Raw genomic sequence first — 26,612 nt, forward strand, 5'->3', positions numbered from 1 at the left:
CTTGAACCTTGGAGCTGTGGAAAAAGTAAGGCACAAAACCTTCACTCTATATTTGTCTTTGATTTGATTATAAAAGAAATAACACTGTTATTCAAAAGACCCGCTGTTGCGAGGGAGCTTTGCCTCGGTTTCTTTTCTTAGCTGCGGAGACTTATTATATTTTCAACTGTATTGCCGGAGCGTTGCTGGAGGGCTGCAACAGGACAAAGACGCTGCTGCCGAGCCCTGCTGAACACACACATTAAAAGTAGAATCGTGCCCCCCTCCCATCCCTTTTTTTTGGTTTCTTGTAAGGCTCGGTGCCGTAACATGTGTTTTCAAAGCCGGCTGCCTGCTGCTTTATTCATGTAGGTATCAGTCTAGTTAGTGTGTGTGGAAAGAAGTTGCCAGCAGAATTTGTCAAATTACAGTTTGACTGCATTTCTTCTGGTTTTGTTTTTTTCAAATTAAAATCGTTTGTGAAGTAAAAACATACTTTGGGATGTAGAAGTTGCTTTTGGGGTTTGCAGACTTTCACAGGTAGGGATGTCTTCTGAAAGCATTGTGTGAAGGTTTGGTATAATCCCAGGTGTGTGTGCGGGTGTGTGCTTTTTTTGTACTGTGTGTGTGTGTTGGCTGCAGGGGAGACAGTGCTGCCCCATTAATAAGGAGCCGGTCTGACAGCAGCCTGACAAGCTCCTGACAGACAACAGCCCAGCTTTGTGCTGAGTTACTAGAATATTCCTGGCATCTCTTGCTTGGGGTTAACTCCTGGGACACAAAAGCAACACTGAATCAATTTAGATTTAGTAGATTTGGAGATTTCTTTCTTTCTTCAAATGTGATTTTCAGCTTGACAAACGACAGTCACTCAGCAGTATTAATGTGAAATATTTTCTCTTTATTGAATTGTCAGGGTCAGGCATTTGAGCCACATTGACAGAACAGATGAATGCTTACCTTTTCGAGCGCCCGTGGGATTATATAAGAGCTGCTTATATTGCTTGCCAGAAACCCAGCAGACAATGTAGCTGTAGAATTGAACCACACAGAAATCTACATTGTATGCCAGGTTCAGGACGAAAGCAAAGGTCTCCCCGAGGGCTTTTCAAATACACGTTGCTGCTTTTCCTTTGGAAAAATACGCTCCTTTAAATTTCTCTCACAGAACTTTAATATTTACAACTAAGGACATTTCATATTAAGAAAATCTTGCAGAGGCCAAGGAGAGAAGGCGAAATGAGTGAGAATTTAAAGAAGAATGACAGAGGAGGAAGGAGTGAAGAAAAAAAACCAACACAAAAAAGCCTTGACAAGGGGCCCTTGTGGAGTTGTGACACAGAGAACATCCTGTCTGTGGGGTCACAGGATGGAGCCCCCCTGACATCGCAGCCAATGCGGGGACTGGAATGTGTCACTTAGCCAATAGGAAGAGGAACGAGCAAGCTTGACTGGGAAGTAGGCAGAACTGTCAGAGACCCAGTAGCCAGATGTAGCTGCTGATTGCTACACAGGATCTACACTGCCTACTGAGCAACTGACAGCAGCTAGAGAGGCGTGAACTGCGAAGGCTGGCCGGTTTAGTCGTGTCTGGGTGGGGAGACTCTGGACCCCATCTGAAGAAAGAGTGAAGAGAAACAGAAAATAGGTCCATTATGAACACATACAGATCTCAGGGACAGACCAATTATGTAAAACAACAAAAGGAAAATAAGAAAGAAGGAGAAGGTGTGAGTGCAAGATGCAAATATGTAGAGGCAAAGGAAAGAGCACGGGGGGCAAACTGCAGAGACGAGATCAAGCGGGAGAAAATGAGGAGCCCGAGGGAGGGGAAGGATATAGGAGATAATCTGCTGACGAACATCTCCAAGCATGGCATTATCAGTTGCAGATTCCTGTCATTCTTTCCCATTAGCCCTGAGGCATGACAGACAGAGGCCACCGCCATGCCGACCCAACGCTGAGCCCTACGCATAAAGAGAGCGCTAACTCAGTCTTCATAAAACTGCAACCTAGATACATGTGATTGGAGGAGATGGATAACCTGGAAGGAGACAGCGGGGCCGATCTTTCTCCCTTCATTTCGCTCTGCATACCTGAGGCCTCATGACTATATTGATCAAACATTCTCTGACCAGCTGATGGTCACTTGACTCCACTTTCTTTTTATTAAGGGAAATGTGCTGGCTTCTCTCTCCCCCTCTCTCTGCTCTGCCCCTCTTTCCTCCTCCTTCCTCGCATTCCAGCGTTCTGTCACCGTAAATGCTCTTTCTGTCATATGCGTCTTTACATTTCCCCCATCTCACTTTTCCTCGTTTCAGCACCTCATTTTTTTTCACCATGCCAACTATGTCATATCGTTTGTCTCATCTTACCGTATAAGAGAAATTTCTCTGACAGCTCCCCAACTGAACTTACCTGTGAGACTAAGGTTTAAAGTGCTAATACTGTTTGGGCTCCCTGCACTGAGGGATTTGAGGTAGGGAGAAGGGGAAGTGGCCTAGGGCTCTGTTCTTTTGCCGGATGACAATAGTGGCAAAGAAGCTGAGAGAGGAGGGGACAGTGGCGAAGACAGTGTTTGATGCAGTTTTTTTTTTTAAAGAATGAATTTCTTACCTCTTGTGGGAATGGCTCGCGGTCATTTATCTGGGACAATCCATGCAAAATCAGCAAACCTGGAAAAAAAAGGAAAGTGATACTTAAGACTTCAGATGCTAATTTTGAGATGTAAAAAACAACAACAAATATAACAAAAGATGTCGTTTAGCATAAAATAAGGACATGTGTGTTAAAGCTGTGCTAGTGCAGTGTCAACAGGTCCAGACTGGTGAGGCTCAGTGAGTTCACTGGGCTAAGAGGCAAAGTGATAAGGTCTATGTGTTATCGCTTCCCTTTTTTTCCACACTTTGGTGATGCTGCCACTGCCGCTAGGCAGAGAGGTCAAATGTACATAAGCCAATCAGCTTTTTCAATTTTTCAATCGAAAGCAACACATTGAGTTGATGCGATATGGACATGCTTAGGAGGACAGAGGGTGAAGGCACACAGAGACAACAGAGGAAGTGAAACACCATCTCAGATAAGCCAGATTAACCGGGGTTTTCATCGAAGCGACACCAGCTCTCGGTTTTTAAACACACGTCTTGTGCATACTCAGATGCTACGGCGTTTGAGGAGCTGGACTGAAATAAAAGCAGCTGGACAATCTGATGCCTAATACTAGCCAGGAAATCCAGGAAAGCGAGCATGCGTCTGTAGTTCTTCCTCTAGAGAGGAGTGAAATGAGCAGTGATGCGGAGCGCTACAAAACTGCAAGATGAAGTGGGGAAACGCAAGCAACCCAAGCGACAAGGGCGATTTGGACTAGAGGAAGAGGGGGTGAGCGCTAGGAGGCCTGGGGATGGGTGAGGTGGTTCGAGGAGGGGCGAGGCCAGGCGTGCCATTCCATTCCTGCCTTCGCTGGCCTATTCTATTCCTAGAGTGTGGTATATGGCAGTTGATGTGGCTTTCGTCTTAGCTGCCTTGAAGATGACTGGGCCTTTACCACATCCACATTCACACACAGACACACACACGCTCGAAACACATTCACAAAGTGGCAAATGTGTTCACATATACACCATGTAGTACACACAGATGTATACACACACACACACACACACACACACACACAAAGAGGAACTGAATCATTACCCTGCTTTAGCCTCAAAGTAGGGGGTGACCACTGTACAAGTATGTGTGTGTATTTTGTGCAAGCACGAGAGTTGCAGTTCTACAGTGAGCGACACTGGTTCACTGGTAGTGTGCATGTGCTCGTGCTGTTGCTCAAGTATGTGTGGGCATGTGTGTGTGTGGGTGGGTGTGTAGGATGTGTGAGCTGGGTGTGGATGCATTCCCTCCCTCGCTCTCTCTCTCTTGCTCTTTCTGCGCGTGTGTGCGTGTGCAATACGTCCAGCACTCCATCTTTAAAGTCCCCTACTGTTCCAGCGCTGGGCTTATTATCTACAGTTGCTCTTCCAACAAAAACAAAAAAACAAATCCAGAAAAAAAACCCAGCCTGGAACTGTATCAGTTTATTTTTGAATACTAAGATTTGGATAGGAAAATTGATGGTAGAGAAAATTGGACTTTAGAGGCGCAAGCACATATTTTACTCTTTCTCACTGAAGCTGTCAGTGCTAGAAGAGAATTGGTGGACACTGTCTTCTTGCAGGAACTTTTGCACAGACTAAAATTCAAGAGTTTAGATTAAAATTTTAAAAAAAGCAAAAAAACAAACAAAAACAGTCCACTTAATCTTTTAACGTCCACCAGGTCACCCGCAAACCATTGAGCATTAAGGGTTCTAGGTTGCTTTTAGTTGCACAGCAGATGCACACGATTTCAGAAACTAGTTTTTGTTAAGTTTTTGTTTTTCAAAAGTCTCCTACATGGATTTCAGCCCTCTACTCCATCTGTTATTATTCCATCTGCGTATGCCAAAATAGGTGAAAATCCATCATTCGAACTTTAGTGTAACTCTACCCCAAACAGACTGCTGACAACCTGGTGAGTGTGAAGAAGTTCATACTTAGCTTGTTCCCATACAGCCTCGGCAATTTCGCTGGGTTCACAAAGTGAACATTGCACCAATCACTTTGCTTTCACTCACACAAAGAGATGCTTAGACTACAAGATGAGACGAGCCTGAAATGCAGTGCTCACCAACTGCTTGCCACCAATTAAGCAGCCGTTCCATGAGGCCTGCTGCCAATCAGATATTAGTTCTCAGCTCCCCAGATTTCAATATACCCCAGCCTGACAGTATAATTGGTTATGATGGGGGAGTGAGAGCTTCCAACCAAAGAGAGGAAGCCAGTAGCTCATATTCGGTGGCGGCAGAGGTTATGGAAGCTCTGTCTTTGCTGTTACCTCTGTTCGCCATCCAAAGTCATTCCCTGTTCCAGAATATTGCTATCCTGTATCCACGCTGCTAAAGTCACTTTCCCCGCCACCCTTTCCTTTCCCTCCCTCTCACTTTCTATCCTTATTATAAATTGTAAAGATAAAACAGGCCTTTACTTGTAAAGCTATCCCAAATGGTTCCTTTGAGTGCTGCTAGGTGGCTGTCGGTCGAGTTACACACTGAATCCAGACCTTTAGACTGAACAGCCAAAGAACCTCTCCAGAGGGAGCCCCAGCCTCAAATATACAGTTTGTACCCCAAACCCAGGCTCAGCCCCCCGGCCTACAGAGAGGGATGTCTGCAAGCTCTTCGAGGGGGCTGGACTGATGGGAAAGACCTGGCGAGATGACCAAGGAAAGCTAACTACCTCCTCGAGCTGCTTTATGAAGGTTTGGCAAATGTGCAGGGAGCACAGAAAGAAGGGAGCCGAAAGGAAAGGAAGGGAAAAGGAAAAAAGTATAGAGAAGGAATGGAATGGATGAAAGGTGTCCCATTGTCCAAAATCAGTGTGAGGGTACTTTGCTTTGTCGGGTCACAGGGTTTAAACAGGACCAGCGCTGAACCCTGGCACACATAGCCATAAATCTGCTTCATTAGTGCCAACATAAGGCAAAGCAGAGGCTATAATGTAATAATGTAAGCTCTGTCTGCAAGAGGCACAACCCGGCTACTGATACCTTCACTACCTCCACCCTGAATACTAACGCACGTCTTGACAAATAGCCCAAAGAGACTGAAAGTAGATAAGTCAGTTGTGGAAAGTTTGATTTTTAGCAAATAATCAGAAAGTCTGGATGTTGTTGTTGGGAAAACTGTTGAGCCCACTGTGTGTCTTCTTTTAATCAAGAGTACACAGGGATTTCATTCTGCTCTCTTGAGTGTTGTATGCAGCTTGTCTAATAGCAACATGACCACAGTTCCTTCTTGACGTCGTCCTACTGAAGCCACTTTGAATAATCAGCCAAGCTGAGTCATTGTGCTAACTGATTACCTTTGGAAAACAAAAGGAACACCTTAAAAACGCAGCTCTGCGGGCCTTGCCCATTGATCCTGGTTTTCCATGACGTGCATCCGTCTCTACAGCCTCTTTCTCGCGCACGCACGCACGCACACTCACATTGCAACTTATTGGAATTCAGTGAGGCCCAGGTAGGGGAAGCTTTGCCCATATATGTGCAAAGGAGGAACCAGGCCAGGTGTGTGTGGTTAGTACACGTTGGAACGTTCTTGAACACACACACACACACACACACAAAAGAAATGCACACAAGACGTATGCAAACACACAGAATCTCTAACGGGCTTTTTCTGTTGTGCATGCACACACAGTGCTTTGAGCCCTGCGACATCTAAGTTATCTAGCTAAGCTCTTAACACTACAATCTGCCTGTGAATGACAGACTTGTGTAAGTGAGCTGTTGATGTATAAACAAAGACAAGTCATGCGAAAAGGAAAGTAGGGAAAAGAAAAAGGAGAAATGAGTCAAGTCATAGTTAAGATTGTTCTTGCGCCGCTTAACCCAGTTTCAGTTACATAACTCCTGTCAGCGTTGGAATAACTACGGTATGTCACAACGCCTCACTTCCCGACGCCAGCCGCTATGAATGCAGTTCAAAGTAAAGCCTGCCACAGGTGACTTAAGTCCTAAGTTCCTCCAGCCATCTGCCACCTGTCATTATGCGGTCCACGTTTGCCCCCTCCACTCCACGTCACGAGCACATTGTTCATGACATTAAGTGTAGCCGTTATATCCTTTTGTTGTCAAATTGAGTGTGGTGGAATAAACAGAAAAGCTGCTTTTATCACTACCGTGTAGATATGTGACCATTCCACAGCAGTTTGTCAGGATGACACCTTTCTAATTAACCTAACCTGCTTGCTTGAGGTCCTTTTCAGTACATTAAAAAAATAATTCTTCCATTTAAAACTCACAAAGAATAAATATTTCGTATTAAAAAAATTCCTGCATGTTTATCTTTGACCATAAACCTTTATTTATATATATTTTATTTCCACTAGTTAATAACCAAATAAAAGTAATATAAAAATAAACTAATTGGTATTAGCTCTGCATCTCTACATTATGTCAAAAAAAGTAACACATGTCAATATATTCATTTTTTATGGGTTAAATCTGCTCAGCCAGTCATGGCCTTTTAAAAAGATTTAAATCTATTTAAAAATTGAAAGTTTAACCATTCTGTTGAATAGTTCAGTTTAGTTAGATTGACTGAGCTTTATAATGCTGCATCACTGCCAAGGTTGAAATTAGGTTCAGTTTGACTGAAAAAATGAAAGGTTTGTAGTTGACTCACCTTGCTGTTTTTTCAAGCCACTTTTATTTGGTTGTTAAATGGTTGTAATCCAATAGCCCCTAAAATCTCTACTCATGCCAGTAATACAGTCAGCAAATAAATGTATGATGCAGATGTAGATTTCTCGCCTTTTTTGTAACCAAATCTCAATGTTGCTTTGACATCTGGAAAATTATCTTAATCAACGTCTAAATAATCATAATAATAATCATAAAACGTAAGAAACTGCTACAACATGCCCTGGATTTGTATACATGACAAAAAAAAAAGTGCTCTCCTTTTCTTATTATCCAAAAACCAAGTCATTTACGTTTGCCTATAGAAGCTGCAGAAAGGTGGTTGGCCTGAGATGGTTAGCTGCTTATTGTCAAGTAGCACAGAGCAGGGTTCACCGTGTAGGCAGGGTGATAAGACAAAAGGGCAGATTCCATGCTAATCTGGACTTGGGAATTTAATCTTCCTCATCAAGATAGATACCCGCGATGCATCTCGCCGCCAATCTCTTTTCTATCGTGCACTCGCGCCGGAAACGCTGCCCCGATAAGTGCCGACAGATCCTCGCGCACCAACGTGACAATTCCTTATCACCACTCCTCACTCTCTTTCTCGCCGTCTCCCTATCACACCTCCTGATAAACCATAAACTAAAGTGGGGACAGGAGGAGTGTAGGAACTGCAGTAAGCTCAAGGAGTGGCCATTATTGTGTCGCAGTAAAACAAAGGGTGTGCATGTCCGTCTGTAGGGTTGGCTTTTGGTAACGTGGTTATGGTCCACACACACACACAGAGGTCACCCTGATAAATTATTTTCCTGTTTGTTTCCTGAGAACGGCCTCTTACATTATCTCATCATCTTGATGAGATCGACAGATTGATAGCATGACTTCCTTTTTTGTTGAAATTCTTTAAGCGGAAATCTAAAAGTGTAGACGGTCACAAAATAAACCTTCGTCCCCGAAAGTGAGTCATGAGGGAGCATTATTACGTGTTAATGCTGGAAACTTTCCCTCTTATTACATGACAAGTAAGAGTAATGATAGCTGGAAGGAGCATTATGTTAGTCAGAGAGAGTGGGAGACAATTTGAAGAACAACAGCTGGGCAGAGAGCCACAACTCTTTAAAAAAAAAGAAGATGAAGAAAAGAAGAAAAAAAGCCCACTGCTTCAAGACACACACCCCTCTGTTCAGATTGTGACTAAGCCCGCTTAGGCAAACACATGTCACCCACAACCACTAGCACTGATTCACACGACTCCTTAAAACACTCTCTCTGTGTCTTGCACAGACCAATACATATACACACATGCGGCGGCAGCGCTTTAAGAGGTGGTAACCAGGAGGGACAGCGGCGACAGCGAAGGGGAGAATGACTCCAGAGTGCCGGCTCTGCAGTCATCAGACGTCACTCCTTTGCAGCCAATCATGTCAGCTGCCTGCCATGTCCATTCATAAAGAAGCCACATGCTCGCTGTCCATGCTGTATGATATTTTATCCACACCCCACCTCCCGCTCCACCAGCAACGCCACCGCTTCCACCTCCACCCCACCCCAGACGCTCAGTTCATTCATGCCTTCTGCTGCAGAGCAAAAGGACTGTGCTATCTGTGTCAGTTGAAGGGGGGGGGGCACACACGCACGCACACACACACAGCGTGACTGAAACAGAGAGGAAGTGGTGCTTCTGTATTTAAAAATGGCCCATTGACCACAAAGACCTATTTTAATCACAAGACTTCATATCAGCGTTGCCTTCAACAGACTATGTCTGGTATATTACCGCAGCACTGATGATAGCACACACCATACATTTTGCTTCCCATCTAATCCTGGCTGTGCGACTGTAAGTCAGCCTCAGAGCGGAGTCAAACAAATCGGCTGTGTGACAGTGAATCAGCTCCTCTGTAACGCGATCGCAGCGCTGGGGACGCTCACGCTAGTGACCATTCAAACTCAGAGCAATTCGAGACAAGCTGAAGGTGACCAATCACCAGCTTCAAAACAAAACAAAATTGAACAGAAAGAAAAATCAGAGCACAACTTCACTACTTCAGGCTGTGTGAGAGTTTGCCGACAGCCTACAGACTGCTCTTCCTCTCCACCTATTAAGGATCTGGGAGCAGTTTCTCAACCTTAACTTGTAACATATGATATCCATCAACAGCAGCAGCAGCAGCAGCTCCTCTACTTTCTGGGAATCTTTTCCCTTTCTTTTCTTTTTTCTTTCTTTTTTCACTTACCCGTCTGGGTGAGAGTAGTGTTTCCTCCCAGCGCTGAGTTTGGAATGAGGGAACCCCCCCCACATACGCACACCCCTTCCCTCAACCTCCACTCGAATTTCTTCTTCTCTGGTGTCTTTTCTTTAAGTTTTTCCCAGTGTTTCTGGGCGTCCTCTCGCTCTGTCTCTGCTTCAAAGAGGGATTCCGGGTTCCCTTTCACTTTGACTTTGCTTGGTCCAACAGAGAGTGAAAGAGAGAGAGAGGGAGGGAGAGACGATGTTGGGTAACGGTGTCTCACCCACGTCACTGCCCAGGACCGTGAGGGCAAGTGACATAAAGCTCGCCATAGCTCAGCTTCTGAGAGATTTCATCCTTACATGTCTCCTCATCTGTTTCCCTGTCTTTTTAGCCTCCTCCCGTTGCATTCTTCTGAGTGTAATCAGTAACAGGCTTAAAGTGACAGCAGCAGCACTGAAAAACCGGCTCTCTCACTCACACACAGAAGCACACACTTTCACGTACGCACAAAAAGACACACACACACACACACACACAGACAGCTTGTGAGGCTCCCTCTGGGCTAAAGGTGCTTTCCCAGAGCTCTGGAGACACTACAGCCGTTAAACTCCCTCTAAGCCCCGCCAAAGTTGCACTATCACATGTTTCACAGCAGTCTATCTCTCTCTCTCTCTCTCTCTCTCTGTCTCTCTCACCTCCTTCCTTTTCTCTTACCCTTCACCCTCCCCTTCTCTCCCTCAACCCCTTGACTGACACTGTCGGACATACTCGCTCACACACACTCACAGGACTGCTGCTTCTCCCTCTCTTATACATCGCGTTTAGAGGGGGCTGAGCCTAAAGCAGTGTCCTGTTACAGCTCTCAATTGAGGTTAGGGAGAGGACATCCATTCAGAAAAAAAGAGAGGAGGGAAGAAGGAGGGGGAGAGGGAGGAGGAAAAAAACTTAAGGGTAGCCTCTCTGTCTCTCTCCCTCGCTCTCTCTCTGTGTATGTGTGTGTGTGGTGGGGTCTTCAAAAGCAGGAAACTCCCCCGCTAGAGAGTTGAGACTTCTATTAAAAAAAAAAAGGAAAAAAAGGACTGCTTCTCATATAGTGCTTTGTTACTCGAGCACTATACTACATGTATCAGTCAGTCATTCATACAAGCGCTTTTTACAATGCCAAAGTGCTCTCTGTCTAACTTTCACACTGGAGGCCATTCAGGTGATCGAACCTCCCGCACTACCTCCCGAGCCGTAGCCACTCTGAAATGAATATGAAATAAGGCAACACAAACAAAAACAACACCTACAGTCTTTGTGACTTCCAGCCTACATTCTCCACCCATAAGGACATACACCCACATAAACAAATGCTATATATGTGCATCGTATCTCGACTGCTTCATGCGCCACATTTGAAGATGGAACTAACAGATGGGCTGCTGATTGAGACCACAAAGAGAAAGTACCAGAGTTTACAGAACCGGACGGACTCATAAACAAGCGAGTAACCACATGTTGACCACAGCTACTAAGAAGAAAGTACCCAAGTTCACAGGTTAAAAAAAGAAAGAAAAAGAAAACGGGGCAGGAATGGATGATGACAGTTCCTGGGGAGACTGTGATATATTAATTTACAGGAGTCTTTGGCACCTTTTGTCCCCCTGATCTGAAACTTTTGACCTGAAGCTGCCCTCGACCTTGGTTTCTACCTCCCTCCTTGGAGCTTGCTTTCTCACCTACATCCTGCTATTTTACCCCAACTTCTGCCAACCACACCTATGAACCATCACCACCCTGCCCCACCCTCAGCTTCCATCCTCCTCCTCCTCCCTGCTCGTGTGTATGGGGTAAGAGTGGGCTGAATGGGAGTCTCGAACTGAAGGGATCACATAGTTGGTTTGTTACTCACACGGGAGGCCATGTGACTCACCAAAGGCCATGCTGCACCCATGCTACGCTCCCGTTACACATATTGTGGTACGGAAACACGCACACACGTTTTAGTGGAGCCGGATAAATGCTTTTGTCAGACCTCATTCATAACTATTTAAATAACCTCTGTGAGTCACATAACAAGTAGGGTTAAGTAATATTTGACCTATATACACACATTTTGGTATTAAAGCCCTTAAGCGCAATCTCAGGGCAACTTGCAACCTATTGTTTTTTTGTATGTACAAGAACGCCACTGATTACCGGACCTGACTGTCCTGAGGAGGTAAAGCTCTATCACGTTATAAAAGAAGCTTAGGAAAGTTTCTCACCTCAGTGATGACGTGAGTGGGATCCCAGCTTCCTGTGAGCTGCGACAGCATCAGTTGGCTCTCCTGTTTGGGAAACAATTGAACCTAGTATGAGGGATTGTTTGTGTATGTCTCGTTGTTTCGGTGCGTTCTCTTGTACACACATGTACACTGTATAATTTCATGCTACCTGCCCAGGGACTGTTGACGCAAGTCAGCATTAGTGCTTAAAAGATTTGGTTGCATATTTTTTTTAGAGCAATGTCCATTAAAACACTGAGATTTGGTCAAATAAAAAAAAAGTTTTAAAGGGCTTATAAATAAAGCCTTCATGAGAAATATTATATAAGATTTTTTGTTTTTAGTCTAAATTTATAATTCTAGTGTTTACAAACTACATTTCCATCCAGTGTCTTTGGACCTCATGAGCTAACATCAAAGACATCATCGCATATAGCTCTGCTTGTCGCGCAGAGAGAGTGAGTGGGTGAAGGCTGAATAACAGCTCTCTCCGTGTGTGAATGGGTATCTGTACGCGCTTCGCTGTGTTCAACGGGTGCCGCTGAGCCTCGGCATCAGGCTGCACTCAAGCCAGGGATGACTCAGGGTGAGAGCGGCTAAATGACTCCAGACCTGCCGACAAACTGCAGCATGAATGTGCGCGGGTCGAGTCACCGGGAGGATTTAAATGGGAGCTCTGTGCGCTTGCCTGGTTTGTTTTTGTTTCGTTCTGTTTGAAATAGCTTTGTTGATTTTCTCTCGTGTATTCCTGTGTGGAGCTATTTCGGGTCGACCATTTGATATGATGTGCACTGTTACCTGCCAAAAGCAGCGATCTGACAGATTATTCCTGATCTTGTTATTCAGATGCTCTGCAAGCCAGCGACAATGAGTCATTGATTTCTTTTTTCCCTAACAAGTAGGTAATTTATAGTTAAAATGAAAAGAGTGCAACGGTCTGTCTTTAGCAAATGATGAATCTGCAATTATTGATCCTAAAAACAATTTATAATAACACAAAACCAAAAAGGAGTCAGATAAACATGAGACTGAACATATTTTCTTCTAAATGATCTAATCAGAAAATATGAAGAAAACTGTTCTGTTTTGTGGTTAATTCCCGTGTGAAAGACAGCAAATTAATTAGCGTGTGTGCTGATGAAATTCACATGATGTGAGTCTCAGTTTGACATTAAAGGGTTTCTCCTAAAGAGCAAAGTTTCTCAGTAACTAAGAGGTTTGCCATTTTAGAATGTGACTCAGTCTATTGTGGGCACAAAGTGAGCACCGCCTGCTCGCTTTCTCTGGGTGGATACAAGGGCGGAGATGTGTTTCAACACACATGCACAGCACAGGCGGGGGTCTTTCCTTCATGTAGTTACAGACACACACGTTACCCCCCCCCCCCCCCCACCCCTCCACCCACACCCACACACACACACACACACACACAATGGAGATTTCAGTGGAAAGGAAACTGGGGATTCCTAAGATTCCTGTGGACAAAAAGGTGTGAACTCAGGCGGCTGAGCAGCCTGGGAATTCTGCTGGGTTGACTTGAGAAGCAGTTAAATGGCTGACCAGAGTTAGTGGTGACACACAGACAGACAGAGATAAGGAAGAGCTGGAGAGATAGAGCGAAGGAATTCAAACAGCAGGAGAGAGACGAGAATGTGGAGAGAATGCAAGAGAAAATATTGAAATGGTAAAATGGGTCCGCGGGGCTGTGTCTTTACAAGTAACTATACCGGTGCTTAATGATTTACATGAAAAAAGTAACGCTGTTCTTCTGCAGTCAGATGTGAAACAGAGTAGTCAGAGAATAATGGCACAAGCAACATACTGAATTTTGCCTATTTCAAGAAAATCAAACTGTGTGTGTTTGTGTTTTCAATGGTTTTAAATATTTTCTTATCCACCTTGTCTTAGCTGCAGTGGCGTTTTATTCATCCTACCCAAGTAAACAGGGTCAGAGAGATAGCAGTGATAGAGGTTGGGTGGGGGAGACACAAAGACCAGCAGTGAGAAGACCTACAGTAAGTTTCCACGGTGCTGCTCAGAGTAGTTTTAAGACATGACAGTTCAAAAAAAAAAAAGCTCACTTGTGGAAGATTTTCTTTCAGCTGGGTTGAAGTGAATAAACAGATTGGCTGTCCATAAAAAAATTAATTTAAAAAAACGCTTAAAAAGAAAAAGCGAGCAGCAAATAAAAGCAAAAAAACCCAAAACAAAACAGCTAGAAACTGTGTTTCAGAGAAGTAGGGAAAAGGTCAGCAAGACAAATAGAACGTGCAGCTAGATATTTCCACAGACGTGTCAGAACATTTAGAGAATGTCTCCAATGCCCCAAATTCTTGTGAGCACTCAAAGTTCTTTCTCAAGTGGCATTCCACATAGCCAGAGAAAGTTTGAATTATAAAAGCACAAACTCTCTCACACACGCACACGCTCACACACTATGTCACAGATGCACCTGTCTGTGCCAAGACAGAAACTCCCAGCCACTGATAGACAAGAACAGACGTAACAGTGACGTCATCTCATTCACTAACCCGGCACACAAAGACACACCTCTGAAGAAACGCACGCTTGTAACCAACCAAGGACAGGAGATGGAAATATGACAATCAGACTCCCTCCCCCGCCAGCCTAGTGTAGCTGTGTGTGTGTTCTGCACTGACTATATTAGGCCCGTCAGTTTCTAGCATGGGGAGACGGCGAACACGCAGATACAACTGTGATGTCACGGTCACGTTGGAGAGGCATGACTCTACATCTTATCTCTCATCATGGTGCTTGTTCTGCATTGCTCTCCACTGCCCTGCAGTGACGCGCGTGTCTGTTTGTGTAAGTGTGCATGTGTCTGTCTGTCTGTGTGTGTGTGTGCGCACGCACTTATTACCCTGTGATAACCTTGGGCGTTAGTGACACGCAGGGATTTCACAGCAGCTCTAGTGTCACACGAGCACCTCTGAGCTCAGGTGAAACGTTTTGACAATACTTGAAATTTCCATTACTACTGCAAGTCTCTGTAATTGCATCATACACGCATGCTTCTATTGTGACACAATGCATAACTATTAGGTTGAGCCATATAAAGTAACAGCTGCCATAACGATAGTGTTAGTAACATAGTATTAAAAACATAATTTTTGCTTATTTTTTTTAAACTTTAGATGATACTTTTTAAACATTTTATTTCCAAAGCAAAATCAGTTTTGAGCTCGTTGTATTTTACTTTGCATATTTTACATTAGTTCAGCCTGACAACCACCCCCCCCCCAAAGAAAGTCTATTTAAATTATGTTTATTTACATGCACTGCTCACATAAATGTACTCCATTAATATTTCAGTGCTCATTTTTGACAGTTAAGACAACTCGAAAAAGAAAACACAGCAATGTTACGTTTTATTAAGTCAAAGATACTCATTTTAAGCTCCGCAGTCCATAACAGGCCCACCAGAGATGGTTCCACCTCCGTTTAATATTATACACACTCTTTCAAATACAACATTTGGAAGTGCATGGAGCTAAAATCTAGTTGTGCCTATTGCACAGAATTAAATAATATTTACCTGTCTTATAGTCTTGTCCCTATTCTTGTATAAATTATTGTGGTTAATAGGTCAATTCATATGAAAACAAACAATCGTGCCCTCTGATGAATGAAGGCTGAGTATTTCTGCTTTGATTAAATGCAGTAATAACAGTTGCACTGACTGCAGTTTTCATGCTCTTGTAGTAAAATGCATAACGTGCCCGTGACAGCATAATCTGATTAGTGCAGAAATGCATTACTTACATATGCATGAATGTATGCCCGCCAGTATTGTGGTCCCTTTAACAGAACCCACTAATGCATAGCACTGACTCCCTCACTTACACTGCAAGACTTTCTCTCTCTATTCCACAACCGCACAGCGTGGGCTATACGAAGGCTGGGACGGTGCTGCAGGCTGGCCCACTCCCAGGATATAAGAGCAGTGAGCTCTGCCAAGGCGGTGAGGGGTCACACTGTGGAGAATGTGCGCATGTGTGCGTGTCAGAGGATGGCTATGTCACACATGAGCTCCCTCGCTTGGCGGGTGGCTGTCTGAACAGTGACACCAACAGCGGATGCCCACATCTTGACGCTACAGTGCAGATAAAGCTCTTGTGAAACATTCCACTCCCCACTCCCACTGCTCCTACCAGCGTTTCCTGCTCTCACTTCCGTGTCCTTCCCTCCCATTCCTCGCCTGCCTTCCTTTTTCACCCGTCCACATCCCTCCAGCACTTCCCACCGCCTCATCGACTGCTGCTCCACACCCCTGGGCTGATCCCATAGCTGGCCCACTTACTGGTCCTACACCCCAGACTGGTGGACTCCCTCTTGGCTTCCTGGAGAACCACCTTCTATTATCAGAACAACCGGCCCAGCCCAGAAGCACCGCTGCTGAGTTCACTGGGACATTGTGGCCCTGAGAGTGGTGTCATAAAATCTCCTAAAATGGAACTACAACAATTTAGAGTTAATTTGATTTTAATCTTATCAATTACTGATGTCAAGTATGTATGTCAGTATGTGAAGCTAGCAATGACACTTGCTTCAGCTTTTCTTAATAAACATAATATTGAGATGCAAGTTTCACATTTAGAAAGACAGTTTACAGAAGAGTAGGATGACAAACCTATTTCATTTCAGTTTTGTTTTTATAGGAAAACAACAGTCATCTCAAGGTGTTTCACACTGTACCGTAAAGACTCTACAATATCCCCTACGTGCAAGCATTTGGCAACAGTAGGGCAGAAGAACTGCCTTTTGACAGGATGAGACGCAGCTAGGCTGAGGGACACTCAGCCATCTGCTGTGACTGGGTTTTGGGGTGAAGAGAAAAAGATGACAGAAAATGAAAAATTCAGAGACAACTAACAAGTCCCCTTAGTGAGTCATTAGTTCATTGACACAAAAGCATGATTTTAAAACTTAAAAAAAAAAAATTATGTATCTGATGAAGCATGAATACCAAACACTACTCTACATCTAGAAATATTTCCCACCCTATACAAGAATTTGTTCCACCAGATACAATATTTATTCTCATTCTTAGAGATATTGAGGATGACTGCAGTTTTCAGCTACCTGTATTAGGCTACTTAACCCCTAAAAAAGCATGAAGAATCTCCTCTAAGCTATTTTTTTTACCACAGTATTTACAGGCTAATCATGCTCCTGTACACGTGAAGAAGATTTACACATCAAATCTCGCATTTTCCTTTAAACAGCAGCTCTACTTGCAGGATGAACGGAGAGCATTCATGAATGATCCTGCAGTGAGTAAATAACTTGTGATCTGCAATGCAGGCTGTGAGCTTCACACTAGAAAGTTTATTAACCTGGCAAAAAGCACCAGAGACAAACGCTCCCTGTTGCTTCTGACTAATGGACTATGCATATGCATAGTGTGGAATGGGAGTGTGTCATTCACTGAAGATTAAATGGACATGCAGCATGGAGCTTTGTTTTCTCAGCAGACAGAGTGAGAAAGAGCAAGTGGTTCCAGCAGATGGGGCTGGGCCTGATACCGCCATCTGTCTCAGAAGTGCAAGAAAATGCATAAGCAGGCTGAGACTGTGGTATTCAGAGCTGTTCTGTGGAAATACACGAAGGTCTAAAAGGTCTAAAAATACAGAAGTGGTCTGCAGAGCCACTTTTTGATCTAAGTTTAACATTAGAAATTCACATCAGTAAAATAAAGAACCAACAAAGATGCATGCAACATCTTTGTGTCCCCTGCCTTCTCCTGTAGCTCCTGACCATGTTTTGAGGAGCCGTCAGCCCCACTGAAATTGTAATTTACTCCATCTTCTCAATACCTTGAGAGCCTTCTCCCACCACTGCCTTCTGTCCTATGTGTAATCCCAGCAGTTACTTCTCCCGGGACTTGTAGACTCCTCGTAATAAACTTAACAGTTTCTTCAAAACGCTGGCAGGGAGAGGACTCTTGCCCGTGTGCTTCTTCCCTCAGCGCTCTCGTGTCTAGGGGCTCAGCAGCAGGCTGACTCACAGCCCCAGCCCACTCTTACCTCCCACTCTTCCCTCCCACTCAGCCCCAGCCGTACCCCAGCGTGGGAGGCAGTGCAGCCCAGGACCAGAGCCTCCGGCTGGGCACACACGCACACAAACACACACACACACACACACACATAGCCACCATGGGCCCACGGCTCTGGAGCTTTGGCTTTCATTCCCCATCACCCACACAGAAACAAAAACATGCACACACACAAAACCCACATGCAGTACCTACAGTGATTTTTCGATCACTTCTTTAATGATGTCATGTGCCTCACATCTGAAGAGAGCAAAGGCAGGGGAAACACGTGGGAGTGTGTGGGCCGTGCATGCTGCATGTGTGTGTTTGAATCTTTTGCCAGTTTTATATCAAATACACTACATTTAAAAAAAATGTTGACATCAACTGTTGCCTACTGTACGTAAAGAGCTTTTAACACAGCTGAGCTCAGTAGGTTGTAGTTATTTATAAATTGCAGCTACAGGGGAGGATTTGGATTGTGAGAGTGATGAGGTCTCCTTAGATATAGTAGATGGATTGTGAAAAGTAAGATTTCAAGAGAAAAGACTGATGCAACATTTTGATCTAAAGCTCGCAACGATGCGTTCAGTGCAAGGTGCATTAACAAAAACTTCAAATGGAACCTGGTCTGCTGCCGCTCAGGTTCAACTTTTCCATTTGAGAAATGAATTCAAGCTATTTCTGCATCAGTGAAAAATCACAGAAAATGTGTGATTCTTACCAGCAGGACAGGAGCCATGGATTGCAGGTCTTTGCCGCCTTTTCACAGATGTGCATCGTGAAGAGCTCGAGCTGTGAAAAACGGGTGGCAGAGGAGCATGTCACTCACATCATACGGAGCCTTTTCAAATATTCTTATCACTGACACCTTTATCAAACAGAAAATTTTTGAGGAAGGAAAAAAAAGAAGATATTTTACGAAATTGATAGACTCGCACAATGTCACACATCGTAGGATGCTTGTACTGTGAATAATATTCAGAAAGGGCCAGATTGCTCATTAGAATATCTCACATTTGTGTGTGGGCGAGCTTTTAGCAGTCCATCTCCCTCTAGTCCCCAGCACTGTTCCAGAAACACTGATTTGTGTCCAATACCAACCGGGATCCTAACCTCAGTCTGTCCATTAAAAAAGTAAATCGATGCACCAACTTCTGTCAAAGTTTCAAGTACAGTACATGGCATATGCTGTCAGCTTTCAGATTATACACTCCGACTGTGTATAATCAGATAAAGCTCAGTCTCGTCCAATACTGTCACTAATGCTTATTTTCCCTTAAGGGTGAAGTCACATTTGTGGCATGTTATGTTTGATATGAGCAGGGTTGCAGAGGCAGTCTATGCACTTTGGTTCTCTACTTTCTGTACTGACTAAACAACAGATACAGCTGATGGAGGATCAGGAGGCAGGGACAACCTGTTGCGCATGACTGCGCTCCTCATGGCAAAATGAAAATCACTTAGACTACTGCAAAGCCCCCACGAAGTCCTAAATCTGATGGACTCCGAGTAGACTGAGGAGCAAGTTTTGATCAAAAGTTTGTTTGTTTGTTTTTAAAAAGCTTCTAATTCTGCAAACTCCTCTGAAACTCTGTTTAACGTGCTTATTGTCAAGTCTGGAAAAAGAAAAACGAGACACTAAACGTGCAAAACAATATTAAGCTTTTAAAGAAAATACAAAATTTGAAATTGATATTAACGGCCAGAGTTAATACATTAATAACCACAGAGATCCAACTGCACGTGTCACAAGTGCCCCCTGTTGGATACAGCAACACTCTTTCTAAAACTAACGGAGCATGGTTTCAATTATAGTCCTCTAAAGAAAGAACAATAAAATCAAAGAGAAAAATGTGAATAATTCGAACAGACAATCTAATTCACTTTAAAAAAAAAACTCAAGTCCCTTCACGCCCGATTACTGTGATATTCGCATTAACAAACACATCAAACACACCATTCAGAGATTTCTTAGAAAGCCAGTGCACTCACAATAGACCGCTCACTCTCTCTCCTCACGCCACATGCATCTCTCTCTCTCTCTCTGCGCCCCTCGTCTATCCCGAAGTCACGGGTCTCCCCCGGGGTAAACGCATTCCAACACACAAGAATTTCCTCCAGCCCTCAACTCACGCCCCCCTCCTCTTTTCTTTTCTTTCTCCCTCTCTCACATGCGCGCGCACAAACACGTAAACGCGGGCGTGAAGTAATAGTGCTGGCACAAGAGGCCTTGCCAGAGAAGACCACACACTGTTGCAATGCCATGTTCAAGTCTCGCCGCATGTAAACAGTGCCAGCCCTAATAGAACTTCTACACCACACTGGCAAAGTCAAAGCACACATTTTTAAATATTTAAGTCTATGAATAAAATAGCCCTCTTCATTTTCTTATTCACTACTGTTTTTTGGCACTGATAATAATAATACTAATATTAATACAACTACTACTAATAATAATAACAACAATAATAACAATAATGATAACTGAAATTGTAAATTCTTATCATCAAACTGCGGTACCTGTGTGTATTCGTCTGTGTTGCAGATCAGCTGAAGCTAAAAAAGAAGAAAAGAAAAAAAATGAGCCCAGTTTGCAGACACCTTCCTCGAGCGCAGCGCTCCGAGATCTATCCGTTGCGCGTACGAGAGCACGCGAGAAGCAGAAGCTGAAACAACACATCACCGAGGGCTGAGCGCAATAAAAAGAAAGAAAAGAAAGAAAAAGTGCTGGTGGAACAAGCGGAGACAACCGCAGATATATGCGGGAGGAAAGGAGGAGGATCGATTTATCACGTCTCTCGCATTTTGTGCCGTGGTAATACACCGCTCTATTACTCATCTGACGTGAGAGTCCCTTCTCTCTCTCTCTTTCTCTCTCTGTTTTATCTGTGTGCCTGTCCGCCTGCCTGCGGGCCTTTACAGCGGATCGCTCGGAAATGCCACTGACTGCTTCTTGTTGCCTCGAACTGGAGGCTGGCTACCCCCCGAAAAAACAACAATCAGTCACATCAGTCGGCCACAGCTCGGTCCCCGCATCGACCTCAGCCCGCGAGAAATCCCCCCCTCCTCCCGTCGCCCTCCCCTTGAGCTCCGGGGACTGTCCCTTGCTCGACCGCGGAGACTAATATCAGGATAGTGATGCCACTGTCAGTGACACACCTAAGAGAGAGAAAAACACCTGCACACAGAGAACAGAAGTGAAAAACGAAGAGGGGAAGGCAGAGAAAATTTCTACATTTCTGTGTGATTTCAGCGCTTAATTTCAAACTCCAACAAACCAGTAAACGCCACTTAGCTGCAGATAGTAAAGAATTTCTTTTAAAAATCAAAAGCTCCAAAGCGATGAGGACATTCTTCCGGTTTTCCCTGCAACTAAATCACAAGACGAGATGCTACAAAATATGCTAAACAAACCTCAGCTTTCCAGTAATAAATTAGGAGCTCTAAACATTTCCTTTAGGAGTGGATAGTACATTTTTCCTCCTGCTGTGTGCAGTGGCTTTCCAGAGTCGGGTGGGGGGTCATCTAGGGAGAAAAGGGTCCTTTGCAAGCTGAGCGCACAAGGTGAATTTCACTTAAAACAGATTTCACTCCTCTGCACAAGCATACATGCAATGCTAATGTTTTTGTGGGAACCCCTGTGTTATTGTGCCAGGTCCAAATAGCTCTGCACAGACATTTAATGATGACTTTAAGAAATGTCACAGCTTAGCATCATCTTTTTAAAAAGAAAAAACCTTTAAATATCAACTCTCTCCTGTTCAATTTTTTAAAACTCTTAACTACTCCAGAAAAAAAAAAAAAGACAGGCTGAACAGCAAGCAGTCACATTTAACAGTTTTACCAATGAGCTGAAGGATTCTTACAGTTCTGCGACTGTTTCATTTAGCAGCTCAGCTCCCCACAAGCGCTCAGTCAGAGCGTGAAAACATTTCAGAGATAACAAGTTGACTGAGAGCTGTCTCTCTGTATCTTTCACTGGGGAAATACACCTGCAGTGGGATTGTACCTGCACTGTTTAATGTATGCGTCTGCATTTGTATAAATTTCCTATGAAATATGTGATATGATGTGTTCTTGCTCACCTGCTCCCTCCCCCCGTTTTGCTCTTGCAGGCTGTCTCATCACTCTCACTTTGAGAGTGAGAGTGATTTCTTTTGTTTTTTTTTTTTTTTTTTGTGACAGCGATCTGGGAAATTAACAAATGTTTTTGCTGCTTGTTTCTCTTCATGGTTTTTGAGGAGCTATGAGGTCTCTGAACCACAATGACAATATCACCGCCGGTATGATGGCGAGGGGTTCATATTGTGAAAATTCCCTGAATAAATTACTGTGCCCACTCTTTCTCTTATCTGGTTATGAGTGCAGTTATGACCTCAGTTTCTGGTATTTGGGATGGGTATTTCTTCAATGTAAACTTCCCAGAAATATTTCTGTGTTTGCAGGCTGTTGTTTTTTTCTGTAAGCCGTGTGACCAAATTAATTTAACCCTATGGCGCTTGGCAGGTCACCTCACACGGCTAAGGAGGACTTCATGTAGGATTTCACCCGATTGACGGAGGCAAAGAGGCAGCTTTTTCATACCTGACGGAGCTTTTGATGAGCTCTGCACTGTTAAGACTTGTGATTAACTGACTGAAACGATTATTTAGCAAACTGACAAGGCGGGTAAAAATTGACTTGACGCTTTTAAATTTTATCATTTCACAATCCGATTTACTAAGGAATGTTTGGCAGTCACAGTTAGGCTAGATAAGCATGAAATCTGAGGAATTTGAATTGGTTTTGCTCACAGAACAGATTCAGTAAATTAATGGTAAACAGTTAAATAAAGGTGCATTTTGCAGTGACCTCAAACTGCTATTGCAGGGTGTGCAAAGACTGCAGCGACTGGGGATAATCCCACACTTTCCCCCTTCATGTTTCTCAGCAAGAGGACCCGGGCTTTCGATTCTGCGTGTATACTGATCTGACTCGGAGTGAGCAATATTGATTCCAGTTCTGTACCAATGCGACCCCGTCACCTCGCCCTTCCCTTTCCTCCTCCCCGACACACGTCATATAACGTCTATAGTGCACATCAGAGGCAGGAGGTGCGGGGAAAGGAGGGGGTTGACCTGTAATGTTCATTGAACTCCAGTCCCCTTTTTTCTGTCTGCCCAAACCTGAACAGCAAACACCTGATGAAATCTCAACTTGGGAGATACCGAGCCGACTTTGAAGTCGCAGATAAACACTTTCGCAAGGCATGTTTATGTGTCGCAGACTTTGATAATCTTTACTTCATGATGTCAACAGAACAAGTTGAAACCGCAGTGTCTCTGGAGACTCAAGAAACTGCAAAAAAACACCCCTAAAACTTCTAATTGATATAATTGCTGGAAATGTCATAAAGTGTTGGCATTTTGGCGGAAATCTCTGCATTCTTTCCGTCGCTATTGTCCTTCACAAAGTGGCACGTCAGAGTTAAAATGCCTTATCTCGATTGCTATAACGCTAATCCATTCTCAAGACTCGGCCAATTGGTGTTTTATGAGCCCATTCAACAGTTTAGTCCCGGGTTGATGTTTTACACATGAAGCCTTCAAAGAAGCGGTGTTGCTTTGTCATACTTGAAGAATTTGTCACTCACAGAACTCCCTTTGAGCTATCGGCGGTTTTTAAAAGAATTCAATACAGCGTTACCATTGAAGTGACTGGCATACCGCAGCTCCAGTACCTCCACCAGTGTGTTTCAGCACTGGTATTTTGGCTCCCAGGTTCATTGTGTATATGAAGGCAGAGGTGTGTTTTCACCGTCTCCTCCCTGGGAATTCCCCTCTGTTCCAGACTCTAACAGTTTGTTGGAGCCGCAGCTGTACATATGCGTATGTGTGTGTGTGTGTGTCAGGATGTATACACATTTTAGAGCGCAGTTATTCACATTTCAGTGTGCATAGGCATGCAATAATGTAAGTGTGCATGCTTACAGTGTGTGCGTGCGTGTGTGTGTGTTTCCTCCCTGATTCCCAGGGTTCTGCCGAGTTAAACCCTCTTAAATGTCCCCCTGGCTTTTGTCCTCACGTTTCAGCTGAATTTCCCCGCATTCATCCCACCATTCAGACTCTGTGTGTTCGAGCGCTCTGGAATGCATTGGGTTTGACAGGCGCCTGAACTGTGTGTGTGTGTGTGTGTGCATGTGTGTAAATGAGCATACAACATAAAGAAAGGAAAGTTTTTTTTTTCTTTCCCCTTTTCTTTCCTCCACCTCTTTCTGCGAAGGTGACTCGGAAACACACAATCACCTCACCTTTTGCACACACGCGCCCGCGCACGCAGCACTTTTCATCTTTCTACACACACACACTCAACACCCACACACACTTCGAGTCACATGTGCTCTCACTCAAAGAGAGCTCTGCACCCACTCACCCTGACACCCACACACCACCCACACACTCACGTGCACTGCCAAATAGCTCACTCTTTACCCTCCCACTCTATCCCCTCTACACCCACCCACCCACCACCATCACCACCACTGAGCACACACATGTATTTTACACACATAAACACACACACACACACACACACACACACACACACACACACACACACACACACAGTGCTGGGCATGCGCCTGATCTGGTTTCCTCTTTTGCTTTGCAAGCGACCCGCAGTGATAAAATAAACACAAATACGTGATAATCACATTCCAGGCATTTCTCTCCTGCCGGTGGGAAGTTTCAACTGGTTTTCTGCAAGAGTTGGTTTGTGTGAGAGTGTGTTGTGTGTGTGTGTGTGTGTGTGTGTGCAACCCCAGAGGAAAAAAAGGAGAAAGAAAATGAGAGAGAAAGAGAAGGAACAAAGAGATCTGGGGAGAAGTCTCACACATTCCTCACTCCTGCCAATATCCTACCAGTATTGTAGACCATCACACAGCTCAACATGCACACACACACACACACACACACACACACACACACACACACACACACGTGCACTCGCACACACACACTATGATACAGCCAGATCTGAATAAAATCTCCCAATTTGCACTGCATCTGTGGTATCAGTCCAACACGAGCAATTCTTTTTGCAAATCACAGCATGCAACACTGAACCAAAGGAAAAACTTGCACTCACAATGGCATCATCACATTAAAAAAAGAAGAAGAAAAAAAGCGGCACTGCATGGGATTCATAAAGGCAGAAAAAGAAGTGAAAACACACAAAATTCTTTTGAGCCCTGTGCCTCTGAATAGCAAGAAGAAAGCCATCCTACCTTGTGTTATTACTGATTTTTGTAGAAAGAGACAGAAGCAGAGAGAGAAAAAAAGAGGTTGTAAACGTGAGAATGGAGGACCTCCGTTGGAAGTAGTAGATATAGATAGGACCTACCTGAGCACATGGCCCGCATGGCACGCACACTTCCTCAGTCAACACGCTTTGTTTCTCCTCCTCCTCCCCTCTCTGCTGCTACATGCTTCTCCTCCATCTGTCTGTCTCACTGAGCCTCTCTTCTTGTCTTTCTCCCCCTTCCCCTCTCTCTCTCGCTCTCTCTCACTGTCACTCTCTCTCTCTCTCCCTCCCTCTCATGCTCCACAAACCCTCTCCTCTCACTGTGCTGCTCTCTTCAAACTTCACTTCACTTTTCCCCCCCTAAAACAGCAGCAGCCCGTCCTTCGTTTTTCACCTTGCTCTTCTTCTCGGGCACCCAATAGAGTCATCCCTCTTTATGCGAGAAGTGAGAGTGATCCATGAAGGCAGGCTTAACTAGAATGTCACTCTCCTCCCCCCATTGTTGTTTGTGTGTGTTCGTATATACTGGATTTTATGTGTTGCTACCTTGCCAGTTATTCACCTCCACGCATATGTCTTCAAACATTTTTCTCACTTTCCTTATTAGTCCACCTTTCCTGTCTCATACTTTTGCATGGTTTACACGCAAACACAAACACACACACACACACACACACACACACACACACACACACACACACACACAATGTCAATTAACAAAGATGAATTACTGTGTGTCCGTGGTACTTTTTCTGCGAGTTCATTTCTCGCGCATATTCCTCTCACAAGATAACACCTGCATGTGTAATTTATTCAAGCAAGAAAATCTCGGCTGCAGATTGCAAGTGAGCGTGATGGAGGAAGGACAAATGGAGATTGAAAGACAAGGGAATAAAATTGGTAATACAAGCCAACAGAACCAAAACCAACCCCCCCCCCAAAAAAAAAAAAACCCTGACATGCATATCCTTGTGAGACCTCTTTGGGTATCATATGAAATCGGTGCACACATGTCGCTAGACTATGCATTTGGTTACGGATCCATAGCCCTTCTTTTTGAAGCATGGCGTTCAGATTTTAAACTAAATGTAATGTAATATTTGTTTTTGCTTGCTAAATGAAATCACATCACAAAATAAATAAATAAATGTAACCGAACTGAAAGTAACACTTACATATTTATTTTTACGTGACTGTGGATTTGGAGAAAACACAGGCATCAATTTTAATCAGAGGCAATGCTATAGTCTGGGAAGAGCTACGTCATGAGAGCTTATAGAACTGGGCATGTCGATTTGTGCACAAATTTAAGAGCCGATGTTAAAGATGCAAGTTTTAGAGCATAGGACTACTTTGGGCTAACAGAGATTTAGGTTAAAACGCCTCCTTCCTTATGTTAAAATCTAGTTTTTCCATATTTATCTAATACACAGTCTTTGATTTGTGAAGACAGAACGATGAATTAAAAAAAGAACCTTGCTTTATCTGCTTTGCACCATGAATATTGTTAGAAAAACAGAGAAATTGCAAATTCATTGTACATCTTTG

The 26,612-nt window shown here is 44.0% G+C and overlaps 1 long non-coding RNA gene across 4 annotated transcripts; it reads right to left on the reverse strand.

The window, feature by feature from the left end:
* Positions 1 to 857: 857 nt before the first annotated feature.
* LOC120718294 lies at positions 858 to 25,314 on the reverse strand. Of its 4 annotated transcripts, XR_005692444.1 has the most exons (5): positions 25,164 to 25,314; positions 25,048 to 25,059; positions 18,505 to 18,575; positions 2,596 to 11,788; positions 858 to 1,595 (listed from the first exon to the last, which is right to left on the reverse strand). It is a non-coding gene; the product is annotated as an uncharacterized LOC120718294 (long non-coding RNA). The 4 variants fall into 4 exon arrangements; XR_005692443.1 differs by lacking the exon at positions 25,048 to 25,059; XR_005692442.1 differs by lacking the exons at positions 25,048 to 25,059; positions 25,164 to 25,314 and adding an exon at positions 20,304 to 20,814.
* Positions 25,315 to 26,612: the final 1,298 nt, after the last annotated feature.

The sequence above is a fragment of the Simochromis diagramma genome, unplaced genomic scaffold (genome assembly GCF_900408965.1).
Source record: "Simochromis diagramma unplaced genomic scaffold, fSimDia1.1 OVJJ01000514.1, whole genome shotgun sequence".
Classification (NCBI taxonomy): domain Eukaryota; kingdom Metazoa; phylum Chordata; class Actinopteri; order Cichliformes; family Cichlidae; genus Simochromis; species Simochromis diagramma.